Genomic DNA, 9,059 nt, shown 5'->3' on the forward strand with positions numbered 1-9,059 from the left:
ATTTGCATTGCAATATTTTACCACTTAAATTATTTTTACATTTGTTACTCTCTATATACATTGTTATATTAACAATTCATTTTCAGTTTTATTTTACTGTGATTCAAGAAAATGGTTTTTATTATAGCATCTCTTCATTTTTTCCCCAAGAAAGGACGTAAAAGGTCAATCAGTCAGAGTCGGCCTCATAATGGTTGCCAGATTCAAGCACCAAATGGCTTTATTTAAGGGAAGATGGTTAGTGAAACAAACAAAGGTGCCCACTTCTGTGACTAGTGCCCAAGCCAAAACTGATATTCATCACCTTTCTCCTTCACCACCCATTTTGCATTTGTTCTACCCTTGGCCATCTTGTTGGCTGGTCTGAGTGGCTTGCTTGGCAGGGAGACTCAGATCTTTACACGTTGTGAGTCAGAACTTTATCATTTAGTGTCCATTTCCTTGTGTGGCAGCTGTATTACAGATGGACCCCCAGTGATGCCCATCTCCCAGTATTGAGGCTCTGGTGTAGTGCACTCACGCATTAAATAATATCTGTCCCTGCGTGACTGACAGAATATGGCAGATGTGATCATGCACGACTTCTGAGGCTAGGTTATAAAAGGCGTTGCAACTTATGCCTTGGTCTCTTGGAAGACGCACTCCTGGTTCTCTGGGCTACCGTATAAGATATCCATCTGCCTTGAGGATAATATGCTAGAGAGACCCTATTCAGAAGCCCTGAATCATATGAGTGCCTGAGACTACATAAAGAGAAAGAGAGGCATGGACAGTCCCCAAATGCTCCAGCCCCATGCCTTCAAGTCATCCCAACTGGGAACCCAGACGACAACTCATATAGCAAAGAAAAGATGTTCCTGCTGAGCTCTGCACAAATTATACATTATAAACGAAACAATTTATTGTTTTAATCTTAATCCACTAAATTTTACAGAGAAATACACACACACACACACACACACACACTTTCTTTTTTTTTTTTTTTTTTTTGAGGCGGAGTCTCCCTCTGTCGCCCAGGCTGGAGCGCAGTGGCCGGATCTCAGCTCACTGCAAGCTCCGCCTCCCGGGTTCACGCCATTCTCCTGCCTCAGCCTCCCGAGTAGCTGGGACTACAGGCGCCCGCCACTTCGCCCGGCTAGTTTTTTGTATTTTTTTAGTAGAGACGGGTTTTCACCGTGTTAGCCCTAACCATTGTTGCTGTAGTTATCCATTTACGGTTACCATGGGCATAAAAGTTCATAAATTCAGTGGGTTCTAGACAACATCCTCTGGGTCCTCATTATGTAACAGCTGTAGACTATCATGGTAATTAAGATTGATTACTCCCACTGACATTGTAACTTCTTTGTTTGCTTGCTGGTCCCCCAGCATGAGGATTGGCATCAGTCTTGTTTGCTTTTGCATTAACATATCATATCAGTCTGCCTTCGCACTAGCCTAAGTTCTTTTCTTCTAGGTTGGTTGACTATTGGGAGTACCACTTGAGGCCAAATGTGTAAGCTGAGGTAGGAGTGTCTGTACAGCAGAGGTAAGTGATGTGGTTGTCTAGGTCACACAATTGTATGATTTACCAGTGTATTCTGGTGCTCAGGCTGAAACGTAAATATCATTTCTGCATCTGCCCAATATAAAAAATGATGGACCTGATTATACTCAGTTCAGATAATTAAACCCAGTGGCATAGTCACTTAGCATCCTGTAGTCAGGCCATCAGTTTCTAGTAGGATCCAGTATAATGACACGAATGTTTATTCAAATTGAGAATAGTTCTTTTACAGAGAAAGAATTATCTTTCTGTAAAACCCTAGAAACTTCTCAAACTCATAGCACCCTGTTTCCATAGATATCTCTACCTCAAGCCAATCTGCTCTGTTATAAGGCCTAAGTGGCTAGACACCTCAGGCTGGATCTTCTGCAGACCTCTCTCTTCCATTAAGTCTCTCTGAAAATTAACAGCTTCCAAGTCTCCAAATAATACATGAGTCAGAGTAGTGATACAATGTTCAGTCCACCTCCAAAATCAAAAGAGGACTATTAAACTCTGTGTATCTTTCATATAAGTGTCAGCTGAAAAGTGCAAAAATTTATCCTTAGTTTTACAAGGGATATTGTGCCATGTCACTAACCACTGGACCTCCAAAACTGTGGCCATTCCTTGAATCTGCATAAGGCTTATCTCTAATCCTCTGACACCTCTGACAACTACTATACTTCTCATGTCCTGCTCACCGAGTCTGATTATCATAAGGTTATCAGTTTACTGACCTGTGTTATATTCTAGAGATTGGCAAGATAATCAAGATATCTGCATTCTCTACTGTGAAAGAGAGCAGGACAGTTTGCATATCTCTGGACTTGAAAGTCAATGGGTACTGCTGTTTTTACCATGTGAATAAAAACAGAACTTGGTTCTCTTTATTAAAGAGAATTGGAGAAAATATATATATGCAAGATCAATAGTCTTATAGCAAGTGCCAAAGCCTGTGTTAATCTGCTGTCACTTAACTGAGTGGTAGCTCCAATAGCAGCTTCTGTGGCAGATGGTATAATATAGCAGCTGTGAAGCTGTGATTGGGACTGCCAATTGGATAAATTTATAGTAATGTACTGTCATCTACCACGATCCATTTCATTTTTGTAGGGTACATACAGGTGAATTAAATAGAAATATGATGTGGGCCATCACCCCTACATCCTCTACATCTTTGATAGTGATACTAATCTCCGCATTTCTTACCGTGATATAATGTTACTTCTGATTTATAATTTTCCTCAGGATGGAAGTGTGGTTTCTGGGTCTGCTACTTGGCTCTTGATGCCCTAGTAGCTTTTATTCCACAGACCATAATGTATGGGTTCTGCCAGCTGCTAAGTATTCCTCTTTGCATACTGCACATGAGGACCAGCGAAATAGCCACGGGTTAAGTCCAAATATACATGGATATACTGTGAAATGGACTTGGGTCAAACTCTATCTAGTCTCTGTAAACTCCCATTTAACCAGAGTACTGCAATTGTGTTTCAGATCCCGTGACATCAGTGTCAGCTCAGAACTTATATCTAAATGTCCTAGAAATGTCTGTGTTGTCCCATTCCCCAGCGCTGTTACCCTGGAAATGGTTTCAGATCCCCCTTGGAGAATAATCAAGGGAATATTTACTGTATATACTTCAGGTGACATTGCAGGTTTTTTTTTTTTTCTCAAGGGAACCATTCTCTTCAATCAATTAAGTCCACATTTCAGAACTAAATTACATTTGGAAATTGGGTATGGAACCACAGTTTTCCAATTTAGCAGGTGATGTCAGTCTTCTGCCCATCATCTCTTCATTCTCTCATTCTCTTGTCTATCTATCTCATGACTAAGAACACCATGGTCTATTAACTATTACCACAGGTGTGAAGTCCAAGGCAAATTGATGGCAAGTCTAGTAATTTCACCTGCCTTGCCTCTGATGATTGAGTGTTGTATCAGCTGGGCCCAGTTCAACAGCAACAACTCCTACCATCAACCACAGCTAGCAGGGCATAGCTGCCAGCAAGATGTCGGTACCTTCTCAAAACTTTGTTACTTATGGAGTGTTGTCTGGGCCACACAAGAATCTTAATCAGGGTGTGCGTACTCAGATCGTACATAGTAAATCCATTCTAACATTCCTGTATCTTCAGTTTTTCTCACTCCTTCCTCAATACCATGTTAGGATGTTCCAGATTTTTCATTGTATTTGCTATACTGAAGCCTCAAAGAGGTATCCCAGAAGAATATTTTGGGGTAGACATCAGTGTCATTTCTAGATTATCAAATTCAAAGCCTTTGTGATTGCCTCTATTCAATAAATTCTCCCATACCCAGCCTAATATTGCACCTCTTCAGGTATAAATCTGAAGCTTTATTCTGGCATTTGCTTCTCAGGTTGCTGACAGTATTTATTAGTCAGGTATGTCAGTTCCTTTGACATAAACTATTTTCTCCTAAAGATGGATCATACTTCTCTCCTCTGCCAGTGCTGAGGCCTAACCCTAGCTACTGACTAGAGGCAATAAAGGGAGGTGGGTAGACCATGAGGGAAAGCATTATCTGGAGAGGCACTCGCCTCAGATTATGTCATTGTAAAATCTGAGGCTTGGAGAAGAGGGCTTCTTCTGCCATCCTGGAAGTTCAGTAGAACTTGTGAGTTCAATATTTTCAGGCTTGTTCACCCAAATTACCCTGTTTCAGGTCTCTCTCAACATTCCATTCTTTCCTATGAAGCCACTGACATTAGTATAGGGGCCTCTTGAGTCTTTGCATTCAGGATACATCGAGGCTCTGCCACTCTTTCAGTAAATCCTGAGCCTGATTTTCAGCACATTCTTCCATGATGCCACAGGAGAGGAGAATCTCCCTAAAAACTTCCCTGGAAGTTCTTCAGATTTCACATTGTTCCGTGTTATGGCATTTGGCTGACCTGAGCTGAGCATTTTATTTTTTCAGCATCTATAATGCTTAAAGAGAAGCCAATCTGCACAATCTTTATAATGATTGCTGACCTCATACTTTTAAAACATCACAACTTTCATATATTCTAGTGCTTTTCCTTTCACCTGCATTTCATTCCAATTCAACAAAGGTTAAAACTTCCATAATTATGGTACCACTGCTAACCAGGAATTTTCACTATCCTATTTACCACTAGCACTGAAATCCTCGTTGCTAGCAGGCCAGTGAGTAGTCCAGTTCTAAAATCCCATCTTATGGCCTACTTTCTAAGAATATTCCTAGTATCGATTGTCTTGCCCTTAGCTCTGGAAAACAAAGCCTAAGACAAAGACTTAACTATCATTACCTTGTTAGAAAATGCATTTCCAGGGTATAGGAGTGAGGGGAAAAGAGAGGGAGCAAGGGAGAAAAGCCAATACAAGGAAAGGTTTCCATGCTGGCCACTACTTTGTAATATGATTGTTAGCTCATTCATGTTGCATTATTTTTCCAGAATCTACATAAATGACTGAATATTAGGGTCTTCTACCTGGAAAAGAGAAGGTAAAGAATTCATCCAATCTCTCTTGTCTCCTGTTAATTTAAGTTAGACTTCATGGGAAATTGATTCCGTCGCACACAGGGTTTGCACATAAATGAGGGGGCCAGGAAGATACTAGTACACTTCATACCTCAGCATCAACATGAAAATCTAGGACAGGTGGCAAGATGCTACCCCTCCTTTTTTGCCTAATAAGAGACCAATGACCATGGAGTGCTTCTGACCAGTCTATGGACAATGTACATTAAGAGTTTGTGTGTCCTCTGCTTCATATTTGATATCAGAGGGCTGAAACCTCCACCCTCAAATAGCTGCTATTTTCTGAACATGGATAAGGATGAAGCTCAGTTGCACCTCTGTATGTTTCTCCTTTGATAAATATTCATGACTCCTTCTCTAGCTTATTGAATATATGTATTTGGCCACCTTGCTCAGCATAAATTCCTATTCCCTTTGCCTCTCTCTAGCAGTATCTGTTTCTGGTTCTGTCTAGAGGCTGTGTTTCCTAGCCTGTCAGAATGGCCACCTTGCAGACTACAACTCTTTATAACAAATAAAGCCTCTTCTTTTTTTGAATTTATAATTTTTTTAAGTTAGCAGTCTGAAACAAGTGGGCAAATGTCCACAGACAGATGAAGCCAAAAGATATAATGTGACACTTACATATTCAATTTTTTAAAATTCTGATTGTTTCAGAAAAGAGCGCATAATTGCATTTTTTGTAATTAGCGCTGATGACATTTATCTATTGATATTTAAACTATGTTAGCTGTAATAACTGAATTTACATTAACTTCTCATCGAGTGGTATACTTTGTACTATTTTTCTCTAATCTTTTTGTTCAGTAATTTGCAATCTGTACTACGCTTTGCTTGCTACTGTAATCAGTAGTAGTTTTAAAAGAATGGAGCATTTTAAAATTTTGCTGTGGGCTTCTTTATATATTTAATACAATTCTAGATTATGTATTTTTTCAGCTTCAAATGTAACACAGAAATGTAATTTTAACCTCTATCTATGTAAAACAAGAAATGTAATGTGCTTTTAGTGACCCATCTCTGCACTTACAGATCTTTCTTAATTTATTATGGGGTATAGATTATAGGTTAGCGGTATAGCTTATTAAGCTTTAATTATTTTTAAAAATTATATTCTTTCTCAAGTGACATTTATTACATTATATTAAATTATACTAACATTTGTACAGAAATTAATTGAATTCACTCATATCAATGCTCACCATAAGAACATTTATACCAAATTTTCTGGTTTTCTCAATTTTAATTAACTTTTAGTCGCCTGGATTATTTGCTTGAGTAAACTTTTCAGGGGTCTATGTCAGTGCTATAATTTATGAACCACTGCATATCAGAAAATTAAAAAAAAAAAGAATCAGTTGCCACTTGCTACTTGGCCTTGTCACCCTGCAGAAAAAGGAAAAGGAAAATAAAAATCTCATGAAACACCTTCTATTAACTTTTTGTATTTGGTGTTGCAAAGGTTAAATTTTAAAGCCAGCCTGGAACGTATGTGAGTTTTCTTGTATTTTTTTCTGGTTTCTAGGTAACCTATATATTTGGGAACCCAGGTTTTAATAATTTATTTGTTCGTAACATTTCTAAAAGTTTATCAGGATATGTGTTACTAAATAATTTTAATTAGATTGCCTGCCTCAGTTCTGCATGTTTTAAAACAATTTATTCTGCTTCTTATAGCAAAACCATTTCAAGAAGTGTTTTAGGATAATTCTCCCCTTCTCTTAAGATGAAGAATTTCATCCATAAGTCACAGTTTGTTTGCATCTGCTTTCCTTATTCAAGATAGGTGTTGTTTATTCACTTGTATATTGTTCTGTGTGTTCATCCTTGAATAAAGATTGCTCACTCCTACTTAATAGGCCTGGTAATATCCACAAAGATAGTGAAATATTTGGGAATATAGTTAACCAAAGAGCTGAAAGATCTATACAAGAACTACAAAACACTGCTCAAATAAATCAGAGATGATACAAATAAATGGAAAAACTGCATGCTCATGGGTTGGAAAAATCAATATTTTTAAAACGTCCTACTGCCCAAAGCAATTTACAGATTCAACGCTATTTCTATCAAACTACCAGCATCATTCTTTACAGAATTAGAAAAGAGCATTTTAAAATTCTTTTAAAAAAGAGCCCAAATAGCCAAAGCAATGCTAAGCAAAAAGAACAAAACCAGAGGCATCACGTTACCCAACTTCAAACTATACTGTAAAGCCACAGTAACTAAAAAAGGTTGGTACTGGTATAAAGCCATACACCTACAACCATCCGAGCTTCAACAAGTCCAGCAAAAACAGGCAATGGAAAAAGGAATCTTTATTTAACAAATGATGCTGGGATAACTGGTTAGCCATATGCAGAAGATTGAAGCTGGACCCCTACGTTTCACCAAAACAAAAATTAACTCAAAATAGATTAAATATTTTTCAAACTATAAAAATTCAGGAAGACAACCTAGGAAATATTCTCAACATAGGCCATGGTGAAAATTTTCCGGCTAAGTCTCCAAAAGCAATTGCAACGAAAACAAAAATAGACAAGTAGGAACTAATTAAACTAAAGAGTTTCTGCATAGGAAAAGAAAATATCAACAAAGTAAACAGACAACCTATAGAAGGGGGGGAGATATTTGCAAACTATGGATCTGACAAAGGCCTAATACTCAGAATATGTAGGGAACTTAAACAAATAAACAAGCAAAAGCCAAATAACCCCTATGAAAAAAATGGGCAAAGAACATGAACAGACACTATTCAAAAGAATACATGCAAGTGGCCAACAAATAAATACAAGTGATGAAAAAATGCTCATCATGATTAATCATCAGAGAAATGGAAATCATAACCACAGTGAGATACCATCTCACATCAGTTGGAATGGCTATTACTAAAAAGTCAAAAAACAACAGATGTGGCAAAAAGAGAATGCTTATACACAGTTGGAGGAATATGAATTAGTCCAGCTGCTGTGGAAAACACTCTGGAGATTTCTCAAAGAACTTAAAACAGAGCTACCATTTGATCCAGCAATCCCATCACTGGGTATACACCCAAAAGAAAATTAATCATTCTACCAGAAAAACACAGGCACTCGTATGTTCATTGTTACACTATTCACAATAGCAAAGACAGGGAATCAACCCAGGTGCCCATCAACAGTAGACTGGATAAAGGAAATGTGGTACATATACACAATGGAACACTACACATGCATTAAAAATGAATGAAATCATGTTTTTGCAGCAATGTGGATGGAGCTGGAGGTCATAATCCTAAACAAATTGATGCAGAAATAGAAAAACAAATACTTCATGTCCCTACTTGTAAGTGGGAGCTGAAAACATGGACATATGTATGGGAACAACTAGACACTGTGGACTACTAGAGGGTAGAGAGAATGGTGAGTGGGTTAAAAAACCTAGCTATTGGGTACTATGTTCACTACCTGGATGATAGGATCCATACTCCAAACTTTAGCATCACATAATATTCCCATGTCACAAATCTACATGTGTACTCCCTGTAACTAAAAGTTGAAATGAAAAAAAAGGGATATAGGCTTCTGTAGGTATCTCTCACTGCCTACTTAAGTGTTGACAGAAGCCTCCTTGTATTCTTAAAGCAGAAGGCAGATTAATGCACGTAACTTTCTGAACAATTTCTAGCTTTAAGTATGCTTGACTATAGTGAAAAGGAATCCTAATCTGTTGCCAGCTTCTGTCTTCTAGGATGATACTTTATTTCTGGATCATTCAGATTGTTGTCTTTAAATTTCTTCCCCCCACCCCCCGAAACAGTATTTGAGAATCTTATATACCTCACAAGCATTGCTTATAAGTACTGTCCTTGCCTACAGTTGATATTACATTGCAAGTTTCCATGTAACATTTTTCCCAACCCCTCTTTATTCATATTGTTTTACAAGGAACCACATTTTCTGTGTGTTTGATGGTTAACAGAGGGTAGTAAATCTAAGGAGGCAATGTTCCTAGCTACCA

Source organism: Theropithecus gelada, chromosome 3 (assembly GCF_003255815.1).
Source record: "Theropithecus gelada isolate Dixy chromosome 3, Tgel_1.0, whole genome shotgun sequence".
In the NCBI taxonomy this organism is placed as follows: domain Eukaryota; kingdom Metazoa; phylum Chordata; class Mammalia; order Primates; family Cercopithecidae; genus Theropithecus; species Theropithecus gelada.